Source organism: Lathyrus oleraceus, chromosome 6 (genome assembly GCF_024323335.1).
Source record: "Lathyrus oleraceus cultivar Zhongwan6 chromosome 6, CAAS_Psat_ZW6_1.0, whole genome shotgun sequence".
In the NCBI taxonomy this organism is placed as follows: domain Eukaryota; kingdom Viridiplantae; phylum Streptophyta; class Magnoliopsida; order Fabales; family Fabaceae; genus Lathyrus; species Lathyrus oleraceus.
This window is the reverse complement of record NC_066584.1, coordinates 316,133,189-316,147,317: the sequence shown is the minus strand read 5'-3', so window position 1 is coordinate 316,147,317 and position 14,129 is coordinate 316,133,189. Positions and strand designations below refer to the sequence as shown.

At 39.5% G+C, this 14,129-nt stretch overlaps 1 non-coding gene across 1 annotated transcript; it reads left to right on the top strand.

Moving 5' to 3' along the window:
- Positions 1-12,289: 12,289 nt before the first annotated feature.
- LOC127099339 (small nucleolar RNA R71) lies at positions 12,290-12,395 on the top strand. The gene has a single exon (XR_007793855.1). It is a non-coding gene; the product is annotated as a small nucleolar RNA R71 (small nucleolar RNA).
- Positions 12,396-14,129: the final 1,734 nt, after the last annotated feature.

The following is a 14,129-nucleotide window of genomic DNA, read 5'->3' as shown; positions in this document are numbered from 1 at the left end:
TTTAGGAAAAATAATTATCCATTAATTTATTTCAAAATTATCATCATAAAAATTCAATTTTATTTAGCAGAAGTAAGTAAGAATAGAAATAATTCGATAAAAGCTCAACTTTATTTAATAGAATGGTAGTCTGTAAATGACGAGAATCCATAGATCTTTACAAAGTTTGAAAATGGTAATTTACATGGAAAAGGGCTACATTGAATACAATAATCACTACTCTCCCCACCAAATTCAACATCCATTGTGCTTGTCTTCGGTTGAAAATGATGAATCAGAACCAAATGACTTGCTCAAAACCGGTCGGGTGCAGTTACTTGCCATAATCCCTAATTTTTGCCTAGATTGCCCTAAGGTGGAGTACTCAATCTATCGGGATAAATTTTCTGTTTTATGTCTCTAATTTTTGCCCGGATCACCCTTTCGGGTTTTCAATCCACCGAGACACTCATTTTTTCCTAAGACGCCCTTTTGGGTTTTCAACTTAGCGAGTTGTTCTTTTCTTTTTAGGCGAAGTATTTCTTGACTGCATCGACGTTCACAGGACGCATGAACTTTTCACCATCCATAGTTGTAAGAATTAATGCAACACCTAAAAAAGGCTCTTTTAACAACATATAGGCCTTCATAATTAGGAGTCCATTTCCCCCTAGCATCAGGTTTGAAAGATAAAGTCTTCTTGAGCACGAGGTCACCTTATCTAAGCATATGAGGCTTGACCTTCTTATCAAATACTTTATTCATTCTCTACTTATACAATTGACCATGACACATGGCGGACAATCTTTTCTATTCAATCAAATTCACTTGATCATATCTGGTCTGGCATCATTCCACTTCTATCAACTTGGCTTCCATTAGCACACACAGTGACGGGATCTCAACCTCTACTGGGAGCACAACTTCCGTGCCATAAACAAGAGAGAAAGGGGTTTCCCCTGTTAAAGTTTGGATGGATGTACGGTACCCATGCAAAGAAAATGGGAACATCTCATGCCAATCCTTGTATGTTACCATCATCTTTTGAATGATCTTCTTAATGTTCTTATTCGCATCTTCAACAATCCCATTCATCTTAGGTTTGTAGGGAGAAGAATTATGATGTGAAATCTTGAAGTCTTTGCAAAGAGCTTCCACCATATTATTGTTCAAGTTCGATCAATTATCAGTAATGGTCTTACTTGGCACACCATAACGACATATAATCTGATTCTTGATAAACCTTACAACAACTTGCTTGGTCACATTTGCATACAATGTCGCTTCAACCCACTTTGTGAAGTAATCAATAGCCACCAGAATGAAACGATATGCGTTCGAAGCTTTGGGCTCTATCATACCAATCATATCAATTCCCCACATGGATAAGGGACATGGAGAGGAAATGACATTCAATAGTGTCGGAAGAACATGAATCTTATCTGCATAAATTTGACACTTGTTGCATTTCTTTACAAACTTGCAACTGTCAGATTCCATTGTCAGCCAATAGTAACTTTCTCTCAACATCTTCTTTACCATATCATGTCCATTGGAATGGGTACCAAAGGAACCTTCATGGACTTCAGTCATCAATAAGTTTGTTTCGTGTCTACCCACGTATCTGAGCAAAACCATATCGAGTTTTCTCTTGTAAAGCACATCACCATTTAGGTAGAAGTTACCAATTAATCTCCTCAGAGTTTTCTTATTTGTCAAAGATGCCCCGGGCGGGTAAATCTGACTTTGGAGGAAACACTTGATATCAAAATACCAAGGCTTTTAATCTTTGACTTCTTCAACAGCAAACACATGAGCTGGCCTATCAAGACGTATCACAGTCAAATTGGGAACTTCATTCCAAAATTTCACCACAATCATTGAAACTCAACCTTTGTAAAGAAAATTGAAATCCTCCTTGCATAGTCTCTATGTGGTATTAAACCAGGTTGATTCGTCTCCCATTCACCCTTGATCTGATTCACAACCAAAGTTGAATCTCCATAGACGTCAAGATATTTAATTCTGAGATCAATGACCTCTTCAATCACCATAATGCAAGCGTCATACTCAGCCATATTGTTTGTACACTTGAAAGTCAATCTAGCTGTAAATGGAAAATGAGTGCCTTGAGGAGTAATAATCACTGCCCCAATGCCATTACCATATGAATTAATAGATCCATCAAATACCATGCCCCAACGGGAACCAGGTTTTGGCCCTTCTTCAAGCAATGGTTCATCATAAGGGAAATAAGGGAAAGGAGATTATTTTTTATTTTTACCTTAGTCTATACCGTGCAACGAAAGAATCGCACTATTTGACTAAATCAGGTCCCCGACAACGGCGCCAAAAACTTGATACATCTCGTGACTGTATATAGAATATAGTTTATTGGGTACTTGACTGCAAGTGCACAGTCCAGTCATTTTAGTTTTAAAAGATATCGAACCCACAGAGACCGATGGTCAAACTAATGCTACCGATGTTACTATGTTTAGCTAAGGGAATGATTTTTAGAAGATTGGTTGAAGAAAATTAAATCTAAGAGAAGTTAAGTTTTAAGAAAGTATTAATAGGAGGAATCAGTATGCAACGCATTAATCGTCAGGGATTCGATAAGTCACCGATGTATAATTTAAATACCAAATATCTTTCAGTAGAAAACACTTATTTAAAAGGCTTTATGTCACACTCTCGTGATTGTTGATTTGGCCTATACCTTTAAGTCAGAATGTACGCTCTCGCTGTCCCATTTGATGTTAAAAATACTTTTTGAAAATAAATAAGTTCTAATTGCTTTTAAAGTGCTCTCGCTGTTTTTAAAATTAATGCCTAGTTTTTACTATCTAGTTCGAGCCTCACGCTCTCGCGATTGTTGGTTCTCACCTTAGTTAATTTCCCACTCTCGTGGCAAAATCGTATTAAATAGCTTTTCACTTTTGTGACAAAGTTAATTAAATTTAAATTAAAAACCACAGCCGAAAAGATTGTTTAAGATAAAAAGTTTTTCACCGATTATTATTAAACCCCGTCTAATTAAATTGTTACATACCGATACCGGTAGTTTATCCGGACATGTTAAATAGCGCAAACACAGACGAGCATAAACAGATTAATAGTGAAGCAAACATAATTATAACAATAACAGAGCAATAATAACAATAATTGAATAAAAGCATGGCAATTGGATTAACAGAGTACGTCGAATCTTGAAGTACTTGAGCAGTCCTCCACAGGTCGGTAGGATTCTGCTTCTTTGAAACAATTGATTAGACTAAATTAAATAGATTGTAGTAGTTCCCCAGTGTAGGAAACTACCACTTTGGCTAACTGGAAAACGGAAAGGGAAAGGGAAAAATGGAAACTGTAAACGGGATGGTAACTGAATTGCGGTAAGAGGAATAGTGTTGATGAAGGAAAATAATACTAGAAAGATAAGAATGTTGTAGAAAATAAATTGCAGAGAGAGAAATTAAGCGCCCCCCCCCCCCCCCCACTTTCCCAACCTCTGTCCTTTTTATATCTCCTGGTAAGTCATGGCAGTTGAGAAAAACAAGGATGACTCGGTTGAATGAGGAATCCACGGGAAAGTGGTTTTGTTCCTAGAATTTAGGCACGTTTTGGTTGCTTCTGTTGACTGCTTCAAGGCGTTAATTCTGGCCGTGTGACGTTCGTCATGGGCCTGTGACGGGACATGCCAGTCGTTATACGCCTTGTGACGGTCGTCACATCAACAATTTTTGTGTTCTGTAGTTTTTTGGTTTTTCTGCTGCTTTCTCTTCCTTTTCTTCTTCTTTTTCTTCCTTTTCTACACTTTTCTCATTTATGCTTGGAGATTGAAATACCTGCAAAAATAACTCGAATACTTGCGGAATGATCGGAATATAAACGAAAATGGTATGATCTTTGAGTGTAAATCAAGGCAAATATAGGATGCATTTTCGCGTTATCAAATTCCCCTAAACTTGAATCTTTGCTTGTCCTCAAGCAAATAAAATTTGAAAACACTAGTTAAACGCGAATACATTTCCAATTTGTACGTGGTTGTTAGGTACTTTGTTAAGATGGCAGATACTCAAGTAAAACACTAAAGATACAGTGACGAAACAAGCAATAAGCATTAACGTAGATCTCTCCTTTGTACAAGCCAGTTCAAATCACGCTATTATAGCTCAACCTAGTGTTTCTCGTTTCTATTTCACCCGGTTTCATTCTATCACAATCACATTAAGCCCTTTGCCTTTGCACGCACTTAGTGAAGTAGCCGGTTAGTGACTTTGATCCTTTTCTTAGCACGGGGTCTGGTACACTAGTGCGGTGCCCCTTTATATATCCCCTTTTGAAGGTTGTGGGGGATCGAATCGTAGTTCGCCCTACCGAGTCCAGTACCAGGTACCTCTGAACCAACCAGCCGGGTTTTTCTGTTCCTTCCTTTTGTATATCTTGCAACCGTTTGTATGGTTCATTTATCAATTTCCTGATAGCAAAAGTATGAAGGATTTTCTTAATTCGTAGGCATCACGTGGACTGTTCACGTGGTTTGTGCTTGAGACGGTGCTGACTGCTAGTATAAACTACTAGGGGTTAATCTAGAATGGAGACTTAAGGTATCGGTATAATGGGTATTCAAACTGATCTCGCAGAAGTGAGGGATCTAAGGTGTCGGGACGGTATCAATCTTGTTAGATTTTTCTCAGTTTCCTAACAGAACCTCTGTAAGACAACCTATATACTCGTAGGGTATGCATTTAATCTTAAGGAGAAAATTTTTGTTATGCCAAATTATGTATAAATGAATGAATGATGGTAACGCTTTAATAAGGACAAACAATTTTTTTTTGTATTAGCTAAAAATAGAAACAAGTAAATGAAAGATAGGGATTTCCTCCCACATTTAAACAAAGCATTATCCTCAATGCGACAATATAAAGAAAAAAGGAAGGAAAAAAAGGGAAGAAACCAGAAGATCGCTACTCGTCGTCACGATGTTGGCCTCTGCGTGCTCTGGCTCTTGCTCGTGCACACTCACCTCTTCCTCGCTGGGTAGGATCTAATCCTACGTGATGCGTGTACTCTTAGATGGCATCAACGCGATGTGTCAGGGCACTCATCTGGTCTGAAAGCTCCGTCATCCCCTAGTCGTTCCAGTTTGCATAGTCGTGTTGATCACGTTGTATCTGTTGGATTGTTTGCATCATTTCCGTCTGGCGTTCTTCCATCCTCTGGTTGTGTCGCAACATCTTAACGTAGATGTTTTCCATGGTGGAGGGTCTTCGCTCATTTCTTTGCTGGCCTCGGGAAGATGTCTCCGCAACGTACTCAGGAGGTGGTTGTGGCATGCCTCGGTCAAGTTCCTCCTTGACTTCATCTACTCCATTATTAGGATCTCCTTCATTTTCCTCAGGGGCGTTCATATCAAAAATCCAATTTTCCAAATTTTGCGAATCTGTACGGTTCCTATTGGGCATGATGATGCTTCGGACTATCTTGTTTCTAACCACAGGATGATACTTCTCGTCGTCTCTGGCCTTGATGAGGTATGAAGCACGACAATAATCGATGTCGAGGAACTCGGCTGGCAAGGCTAGCAAGTCGGCGAGCCTATCCCACAGATTCAGGCCTAGTGCTATGGAGGTAATGATTCCCCCAAAATAAAACACCTGGCTTCCTCTCATGCAGCAGTCTGTATGTTGGCCAATAGAATTGGAGTGGCATTGAAAGCGACCGGGGTGAAGACGCAGTGAAGAAAGAAGAGTTCCTTGTAGTTTACCTTGTGATTGTTGACTCTTCCGAAAACTGTGTGCCCCAGGACTCGATGGAAATATCTTATAGCTGGGTTGTGAATGTAAGTTGCGTTGAGCGTATCCTAGCTTGTGGCGTTCATGTTGGTAAGGCTATGCCATACTCCAAATGCTATTTCTGACCATCCGTCAGGGATACAGTAGTGAACTCCCTCTCCATGTCGAAAACCAAGCATTCGCGCTATTTGAGTTTGGTTTAGGGAATACTCGGTGCCGAACATTCTGAATGTGGCGACTCCGGTGAGAAACTGAGTTGCGCCAGGGGGGTAATGTAGGAGAAGGAACTCAGGAATTCCAAGCTCAGCCCCTCGTAAGTTGGTTGCAGTGTGGTGCAAAGCTATGTCAAGCTGGAGTTGGTCAGCATCCAACCCACGCCATCTAAAGGTCCCAGCTCCGTCATATATTAGTTATCGGCATGCCTCATTGCTTGGATTGAGCGTTGATAGAATTTGAGGTAGTTGTCTCTTTGGCGCTCGCCGACTTCTCCATTTCTGAATACGACGGTTGAGAGGTCGGGAGCTGCTCTCTCTTGACGGACCATTAGTGTGGTTTATGAAAATATAGGTGTTGGTGGGAGAGATGGATTTCATAAGAATGTAGAGAATTGGTTAATGGGGAGAAGAGTGGTGTGAGTAGGATGATTTGATGAGGAAGAAGAGAGGAAGTGCGCCTTTCTTTATAGGCGCACCCTCTGTTTTCGTGACGGTCGTTACAGGTCTGTTACAGTCGTCACGAGTAACGGTTGCATAATAGTCGTCTACAACGGTCATCAATGTGTAACGGTCATCTGCATAATGTGTGACGGGCGTGGTGGATCCGTGACGGGCGTCACGCCTGTGTGATGGGCGTCACACTACATGTGATGGTCATCACATGCTCGTTCAAATTTTTTTTTCATTAAATGTTGCAGCAGTTTAATACAATATAATAAAATGTAATAAGTAGAATTAAGAAGCATAAATAAATAAATAGCAATGTTATTAAATTAAAAGATTAAAATTAAATGTAATATTAAAAGAAATAATAACGATAAAAGTGCTAAATAAAATAAAAGCAAAGCAATAAAATGTGCTCCCTCCCCACACAAAACATAGCAGTGTCCTCATTGCTTAGTGCGAGTAGGAGAAATCAGTGGTCAATGAAATCATCCACGGTTCTGTCCCAATGCAGCTACAGCCTGGTTCAAGTAATCAAACTGTTCGACGGCTACATCCATTAGGCCTAAGATATCAAGGTGCATGATCTTTATTTCTTCTTTGACACTTGTAATGTCAGTATGGAAATCATCCAGACGGGTAAGAAGCATGGCAAGATTATCAGCATAGGATGGAAGTTCCGGTTCATCTATGTTATAGTAGTTTGGAGGTGTTTCAGGGTCTGATTCATCAACATGGACAGGGTCTGGCACTGAAAACTGTGTCTAATGGTTGCATGATGAAAGTTAGTAACTAACTAGTTATAAATTCGCCTGTTAATCAGTATCCAATGTTTCTAAGTTAGTAACTAGAAGAAACAAGTATTACAACATAGAATCAAGGAAGGGGAGTAAAAATACAAATGAAAGTCAAAGAAGGAAAATACTTAGTAACAAAGATAACAAGTAAAACAAAAGGCGGGTTGTCTCCCACTAAGCACTTTGTTTAATGTCGTAAGTTCGACAGTAACGTTGCAATGTAGTAGTTTTGGGGTTGAGCAGACAGCTCTATAAGTCTTAGACTGTTTGAATAGTCTCTATTGTCAATATTATGATAATGTTTTAATCGCTGCCCGTTTACCATAAATGGTTCACTATTCTGACCTTTGATTTCTATCGCACCGCTTTTAAGGACTTTAGTGATTTCGAAAGGGCCTGACCACCTAGATTTAAGTTTTCCCGGGAAAAGCTTAAGTCTTGAATTAAATAGTAGTACTATGTCGCCGATATTAAACTCTTTCCTAGATATACGTTTGTCGTGCCATTTTTTGGTTCGCTCTTTATATATCCTGGCATTCTCATAGGCGTCTAGTCGAAGTTCTTCCAATTAGTGAATGTCCAAAATTCGTTTCTCACCAGCGGAAGTATAATTTATATTTAGGGTCTTAATTGCCCAGTAAGATTTGTGTTCTAATTCCACAGGGAGATGACATGATTTACCGTAGACTAATTTAAAGGGTGTAGTCCCTATTGGGGTTTTGTAAGCTGTCCTATAGGCCCACAGAGCTTCGTTTAGTTTAGATGACCAGTCTTTTCTGGATATTCCGACAGTCTTTTCTAGAATCTGTTTGATCTCTCGATTCGAAACTTCGACTTGCCCACTGGTTTGTGGGTGATAAGATGTTGCAACACGGTGTCAGACTCCATACTTCAGAAGAAGTTTTCCAAAGATATTTGATATGAAATGGGAGCCACCGTCACTAACTACTAGTTTTGGCACACCAAATCTAGGAAAGATGATGTTCTTGAACAACTTAATCACTACTCGTGTGTCATTTGTCGGAGAAGCTACAGCCTTGATCCATTTTGAAACATAATCGACAGCAACGAGTATGTACTTATTACCAAAAGAAGATGGGAATGGTCCCATGAAGTCAATCCCCCACACATAAAAAACTTCTACTTCTAAGATTCCTGATTGTGGCATTTCATCGCGTCTTGAGATGTTACCAGTGCATTGGAACCGATCGCATTTTATAACCGCATTATGGACATCTTTCCATAGAGTAGGCCAAAAAAGGCCTGATTGTAAGATCTTAGCACAAGTTTTCGAAGTACTTGCGTGCCCACCATAGGGAGCGGAATGGAAATGAGAGATTATGTCGTCTATTTCATCCTCCGGAACACATTGACGGAAAATACCGTCGATACCTCTTTTGAAAAGCAGATGTTCATCCCAGTAGTATTGTTTTAGATCATGAAAGAATTTCTTCTTTTGTTGGTAAGATAGGTCCGGTGGAAGCACTCCAACAGCTAGGTAGTTGACAAAATCAGCATACCATGGCAGAGTTGCATTTACATGAATTTCTTCCACGGATTCTTCTATTTCGGTATCATTTATTGTTAGTTCAGACATGTCGCTTTCCATTTGGGCTATGAGTCGTTCGTAAGGGAAATCATCATTGATTGGGATTTGTTCAGGTTTATTCCCTTCGATTCGTGATAAGTGGTCTGCTACTACGTTTTCAGTACCTTTCTTATCTTTTATCTCTAAGTCAAATTCTTGTAAGAGTAGGATCCATCTTAAAAGTCTTGGTTTGGCATCCTTCTTACTTAGCAGATATCTAATAGCAGCGTGGTCAGTATAGATAATGATTTTAGCCCCTACTAGGTAGGAACGGAATTTGTCCAAGGCGAACACAACGGCTAAAAGTTCCTTTTCAGTGGTGGGGTAGTTTATTTGGGCTGGATCTAGTGTTCTACTTGCATAGTAGATAGCATGAAGTTTCTTATCCTTTCTTTGTCCTAGTACTGCGCCTACGGTGTAATCATTCGCATCACACATGATTTCGAAAGGTAATATCCAGTCAGGTGGTTGCATTATGGGTGTGGTGATTAAAGATGTTTTTAATTGGTTGAAAGTTGTTAAACATTTTTCATCAAAGGTAAAATCAGCGTCTTTCATTAATAACCCGTAAGTGACTTGGTAATTTTCAAGAAATCTTTGATAAAACGTCGGTAGAAACCGGCTTGTCCTAAAAAGATTCGTATTTCTCGTACCGTTTTCGGAGGTTGAAGGTTCTCTATGATTTCGATCTTGGCTTTGTCTACTTCAATTCCTTTATCAGATACTACGTGACCTAACACAATTCCTTGTTGGACCATGAAATGGCATTTCTCCCAGTTCAAAACGAGATTCACCTTTACGCATCTTTCAAGTACCATTTCAAGGTTTGATAGACATCCTTCGAAGCTCTGCCCACAAACAGAAAATTCGTCCATAAAGACTTCCATAATGTCGTCTATAAAATCAGTGAAGATTGCCATCATGCATCTTTGGAATGTTGTGGGAGCGTTGCATAATCCAAATGGCATTCGTCGGTAAGCGAATGTACAATAAGGGCATGTGAAGGTTGTCTTTTCTTGGTCGTCAGGATGGATTGGAATTTGAAAGAATCCTGAATAACCGTCTAGATAGCAGAAGTGGGAATGCTTAGCCAATCGTTCAAGCATTTGGTAAATGAAAGGTAGAGGAAAATGATCTTTCCGAGTGGCTTTGTTTAGTTTTCTATAATCGATGCACATTCTACTTTCGATCGCAACTCTTTATGTTATAGATTCGCCCTTCTCATTCTTAACGACTGTAACACCCCCTTTCTTGGGTACTACATGAACAGGGCTAACCCATTGACTATCGGAGATCGGGTATATGATTCCAGCATCTAGTAACTTTTTTACTTCATCCTTGACTACCGTACTTAAGATTGGGTTGATCCTTCTCTGGTGATCTCTAGAGGTTTTACAATCTTCCTCCAGCATAATGCGATGCATACAGATAGAAGGACTTATCCCTTTTAGTTTGGCGATGTTGTATCCTAACGCAGTTGGATATTTTCTTAGGACATCTAGTAACTTTTCAGTTTCCATCTGTCCCAAGTCAGCGTTGACTATTACTGGTCTTTTAAGTTCAGTGTCTAGGAATTCGTATCTTAGGTTCTTTGGTAGTGCTTTTAGTTCCAAGTCAGGTTTCTTTGGGCATGGCATGTGGTTGGGCGTAAGTGCTAAGCATTCGCTTAGACTGTCATTTTGATATGGTTCATGCCAATTATCGTCTTCAAAGATTGGAGGGATTTGGATTTTCATTATATCAGAGTATATGGTTTCTTGCATCTCTATCTCTCTCACGTACTCATCTATGACATCAAGTAGATAACAGGTATCGTTTATAGCTGGCGCTTGTAAGAATTGTGTCAAGATGAATTCAACCTTTTCCTCTCCAACTTTGAATGTTAGCTTACCTCTCTTTACGTCTATTATGGATCCGGTGGTAGATAATAATGGTCTTCCTAATATAATAGGTGTACTGGCATCTTCTTTGATGTCCATGATTATGAAGTCTATAGGAATGTAAAATTGTCCTACATGTACGGGGACATTCTCTAGTATACCGACAGGATATTTGATTGAGCAGTCAGCTAATTGAACAGACATCATGGTTGGTCTTAATTCTCCCATATTGAGCCTTTTACAAATGGTTAAGGGCATTACACTAATGTTGGCTCCTAGATCGCATAGAGCTTTGTCTATGACGAATTTTCCAATGACACAGGGTATGGAAAAACTACTTGGGTCTTTTAGTTTGGGAGGCATGTTATTCTGGATTATTGCGCTACACTCAGCAGTAAGTGTAATTGTTTCGTTATCCTCAATCTTTTTCTTATTGGATAGGATCTCCTTAAGAAATTTGGCATATGAGGGCATTTGTGTGATGGCTTCTGTAAAGAGAATTGTAATGTTTAGTTGTTTCAGAAGTTCAACAAATTTCCTAAATTGCTCTGCAGTTTTAGAACTTGCGAGTCTTTGAGGATACGGAGTGGGTAGTTTATAGGGTGGTGGAGGCACATAAGATTTTTATTTCTCTTTGGCCTCTCGGGTATTATCTTCCATTTCCTTTGGTTTACTTACCTGCTCAGTTGTAGTTTTGTCTGGTTTTTGGTACATGGCAGGGTTTTGGAGTCTTGGATCTATGGGTCCGTCTATTTCTTTTCCACTCCTCAGTATAACGGCATTTGCATGTCCTTTTGGATTAGGTTGCGGCTGTCCAGGAAATGTTCCAGCTGGAGCGGCTGTAGATGCTTGTTGCTGAGCTACTTGAGAAATCTGTGTTTCAAGCATTTTATTGTGGGTGGCCAAGGCGTCTACTTTGCTCGCTAGTTGTTTAGGTTGCTCGCTAGTATGTATGTTTTGGTTCAAGAAGTCTTTATTTGTCTGAGCTTGGGTAGCTATGAAGCTTTCCATCATTAATTCGATATTTGACTTCCTAGGCATGTTAGGAGCATTATTAGCTAGCTTTTAATATCCAGGCGGAACAGCTGGTGCTTGGCCAGGTGCATACAGGGCGTTGTTATTCTTATACGAAAAATTAGGATGGTTTTTCCAACCTGGGTTGTAGGTATTCAAATAAGGATTTCCTTGTGCGTAATTCACTTGATCGGTTGGGACTCCTGCTAATATCTGACATTCTGGTGTAGTGTGTCTAGGGTTTCCACATAACTCACAATTTGGAGTTACGGTCGCCACAGTGGTTGCGGGTGGTATGGTCAAGTTGTCTAACTTTTGAACAAGGACATCTACCTTGGCATGGACATGGTCAAGGCTACTGATTTCGTACATTCCACTTTTTGTTTGGGACTTTTCTATTGGAGTTCTTTCACCTCCCCATTGGCAATGGTTTTGGGCCATGTTTTCAATGAGTTGATAAGCTTCGTTTTATGGCTTGTCCATAAGTGCACCGCCTGCGGCAGCGTCTACTGTCAATCTTGTGTTATACAGAAGCCCATTGTAAAATGTGTGATTGATCACCCAGTCTTCGAGACCGTGATGTGAACATATCCTCATCATTTCTTTGTATCTCTCCCAGGCATCGTAGAGAGATTCTACATCTTTTTGTCGAAATCCTTGATTTGAGCTCTCAGCATATCAGTTTTGCTCGGCGGAAAATATCGGGATAAGAAAACGTTCTTCAGTTCTTCCCATGTTGTAACTGGGTTGGATGGTAAGGATTGCAACCAAGCCCAAGCTCTATCTCTTAGTGAGAAAGGAAAGAGGCATAGTCTTATCGCATCTTGAGATACACCATTCGCCTTCACAGTGTCTGTGTACTGCACAAACTTGGTCAGGTGTTCATTAGGGTCGTCCGTAGGATTTCCAGCAAATTGATGTTGTTGGACGGCTGATAATAATGAGGGTTTTAGCTCGAAATTGTTTCGATTAATAGCAGGGGCAGCAATGCTGCTATGAGGTTCTTGTTGGGACGGGGTAGCGTAGAACTTAAGAGGACGATTATGTGGTCCTTCTTCAGCCATGGTTGGTTTTTCTTCTGGTTTAGCAGTAGGAAAGAAGATATCAGGAATATCGTACCTTTGTTGGTACTCTAGTATTCGGCGTCTTATATATAAGAAATGCTCTAATTCAGCGATTGGTGGTGCTAAGTTATCGCCTTGTGAGCGAGTACTTGGCATACAATCGGGGGAAATAAGCGAAAGGAGATTAGTTTTTATTTTTACCTTAGTCTATACCGTGCAACGAAAGAATCGCACTATTTAACTAAATCAGGTCCCCGACAACGGCGTCAAAAACTTGATACGTCTCGTGACTGTATATAGAATATAGTTTATCAGGTACTTGACTGCAAGTGCACAGTCCAGTCGTTTTAGGTTTAAAAGATATCGAACCCACAAGGACCGATGGTCAAACTAATGCTACCGACGTGACTATGTTTAGCTAAGGGAATGATTTTTAGAAGATTGGTTGAATAAAATTAGATCTAAGGGAAGTTAAGTTTTAAGAAAGTATTAATATGAGGAATCAGTATGCAACGCATTAATCGTCAGGGATTCGATAAGTCACCGGTGTATCATTTAAATACCAAATATCTTTCAGTAGGAAACACTTATTTAAAAGGATTTATCTCACACTCTCGTGATTGTTGATTCGGCCTATACCTTTAAGTCAGAATGTACGCTCTCGCTGTCCCATTTGATTGTAAAAATACTTTTTGAAAATAAATAAGTTCTAATTGCTTTTAAAGTGCTCTCGCTGTTTTTAAAATCAATGCCTAGTTTTTACTATCCAGTTCGAGCCTCACGCTCTCGCGATTGTTGGTTCTCACCTTAGTTAATTTCTCACTCTCGTGGCAAAATCGTATTAAATAGCTTTTCACTTTTGTGACAAAGTTAATTAAATTTAAACTAAAAACCACAGCCAAAAAGATTGTTTGAGATAAAACGTTTTTCACCGATTATTATTAAACCACGTCTAATTAAATTGTTACATACCGATACCGGTAGTTTAATCGGACATGTTAAATAGCGCAAACATAGACGAGCATAAACAGATTAACAGTGCAGCAAACATAATTATAACAATAACAGAGCAATAATAACAATAATTGAATAAAAACATGGCAATTGGATTAACAGAGTACGTCGAATCTTGAAGTACTTGAGCAGTCCTCCATAGGTCGGTAGGATTCTGCTTCTTCGAAACAATTGCTTAGACTAAATTAAATAGATTGTAGTAGTTCCCTAGTGTAGGAAACTACCACTTTGGCTAACTGAAAAACGGAAAGGGAAAGGGAAAAACGGAAACTGTAAACGGAATGGTAACTGAATTGCGGTAAGGGGAACAATGTTGTTGAAGGAAAATAATAC